This window comes from Lynx rufus, unplaced genomic scaffold (genome assembly GCF_022079265.1).
Source record: "Lynx rufus isolate CCGP_SWC_20201006 ecotype Redwood Valley unplaced genomic scaffold, mLynRuf1.p SCAF_9, whole genome shotgun sequence".
Classification (NCBI taxonomy): domain Eukaryota; kingdom Metazoa; phylum Chordata; class Mammalia; order Carnivora; family Felidae; genus Lynx; species Lynx rufus.
The window spans coordinates 112181566-112183785 of record NW_025814897.1 but is presented as its reverse complement, the minus strand read 5'-3'; positions in this window follow the sequence as shown (position 1 = coordinate 112183785).

Sequence of the window (2220 nt, the reverse complement as noted above, 5' to 3'; positions counted from 1 at the left end):
CCAACGGACAGGAGTGCGGGCTTCGGACGCACGATCTGGCCCCTGGGCCTGACTTGGTCAGTTCCTGGCTGTGTGATCCAGGCCCCGTCGCTTCCCCTCTCTGGGCCCTGGTCTCCTCATCTACAACAGGAGGCTGAAAATCGCCACCCTCGGCCCCTGTGCAGCCCACTGCCCGTCGGGGCCCACGAGGCCCGGCTGGCACGCGGCCGCGCTCATCATTTATTGTCGTCCGCGCCCGCTTCTGCCCAGGGGCATAGTCGAGAGGGACGGAGGACGTGTGGCCGGCGGAGCTGCAGCCACTGGCTCTGGCCCTTTGTGTGGACTCTGCCCACGCTTGGCCCCCAAGATGGAGAAGCTTGTAGCTGTGGGAACGCAGGGCCCGCTCACCAGTGGTTTCAAGACCTGGGGAGGCTGTAAGGCGGGCCCAGTGCCTGGTCTGCAGCTCGCGCTTGGGGCGTCTGAGCCGTTACCCTCCCGTGCTGGACGGAGAAGGAACCCCTCGGAGGGCCGGGGTCTGAGGCGCGCTGTGATCCCCCTGGTTGGCCCACTGGCTCTTAAGAAGACTGAGACGTTGGCCCGTCTGCGCCGCCTACGGCTGAAAATTAAAAGGATTAACAGACGCGGCCTTCTTTGAGAGGCTCGAGGCCCACCGAAGCCCCTTGAGGAGGGCTTCGTATTTCTCCCCCCACCCCCAACCTCCCTGGGAGTGGTGGTGACAATGCCCCCGGATGTGGGCCTCAAGGCCCTCGGCCCGGAGCTGCCCGCCCACCGTCCGACAGCTATTGTCTGCCGGGCCGCAGTGTGGCTCGGGGCCGGGGGGCCGGTGGGCCAGGGGACTGTGGGAACGGATTAGAGGCCCTGGGTCCGAGTCCCCCTCTGCATAAACTCCTGATCAAAGGCATTCCTGGGATGACAGAGCCCTGTGTGCCGCAGAGGCCTGTCCAGCCCGCGGGGCGTGTGCTTCACGCAGCCAGCTACCCGGACACGTGTGGGAGCCCACACCTCGAGCGGCCTGCCGTGTGACCATCGTCCCCCCGCCAAACACAGAGCCAAGGCGCGGGGGCAGCGAGGCTTCCAGGAGGCTCCCGGCACCACGGGCTCGGGTGGGTCCCGGGAGCCCGAGGTGTGGCCGTAGTTCCCCGGGGGCCCGGCAGTGCCCACCTCTGCAGACACAGCCGGCTGCTTGCCCCCCAGGGCCCCTGGGGCCGCTCCTCGTGACACAGAGGTTTGCCCATGGCGCCCGGGTTCGGCCAGAGCCGTCCCTCTGCAGCGCACGACACAAGCTGGGGTCGGCCCGCGGGCCCGGCCTGTTGCCCCTTCTGTTCCCACTTCCGCTTCTGAGCACCCCCGTCTGCCAGGCTGGGAATAGGGCGGCAGAGAAGGGACAGCGAGGTGTCTGTCCTCAAGGACTCCTAGCCCGGAGTGGGGAACACTCAGGTGTCGTGACTCCTGGACCTTCCAGAGCCACCTGCCGGGGGCAGGGGTGGCGGTGCCTTCAGGGGGGCCTTGAAAGGGAGCGGAGGGGAGGGCACTTCAGGCGCAGAGCTGGAGGCAGGAGATAGTCTGGTGTGTCTGTAGTCCCCGGGGGTGGAGACTCGGGTTGGAGCTTCTGAGGCTGGGGGAACGTAGGTTGGGAGGGAGACTTGAGGGGGGGAGTGGGGCGTGAGTCCGGGAGAGGTGAGGTGAGGAGGGAGAGGTGGGGTGAGGGGAGAGGCGGTGTGGGGTGGGAGGGGTGAGCGGGAGTGAGGTGGGTCAGGTGGGGAGAGGGGGAAAGAGGGTAGACAGGGGTGAAGGAGGAGAGGTGGCTCGGGTCTCGGGCCCTTGGACCAAGCCGGAAGGAGCTAGAAGCCCCCAAAGGTCTGGGCCCAGGTGGTCAGGAGGCAGCGGGCCCAGCGAGGAGGGTCTTTCCGGTGGGGAGAGGGGGCAGCACGGAGCCTTCGTCTCAGAGGCCCCTTGAAGGCCAGCTTCTACCTGGGATACAGGCAGGGGACAGGCCCTCACTGTCCCCCCACCCTCCTCCCCGAGGAGCCACGGGCACTTTGGCAGGGAAGGCCTACAGGGTCCTTTCTCGGGGTCTTCAGAGACCAGAGGCAGGGTGGGGGAGGTGGCAGACCCCTCCACCTGCTGCCCCTGCCCTGCACAGGGGCTTGGGCTCCCCTCCCCCGCTTGCTGGATTTCTGCTGGAACCTGATGCCGTGAGGTTGTTACCCCTGCCCCCCG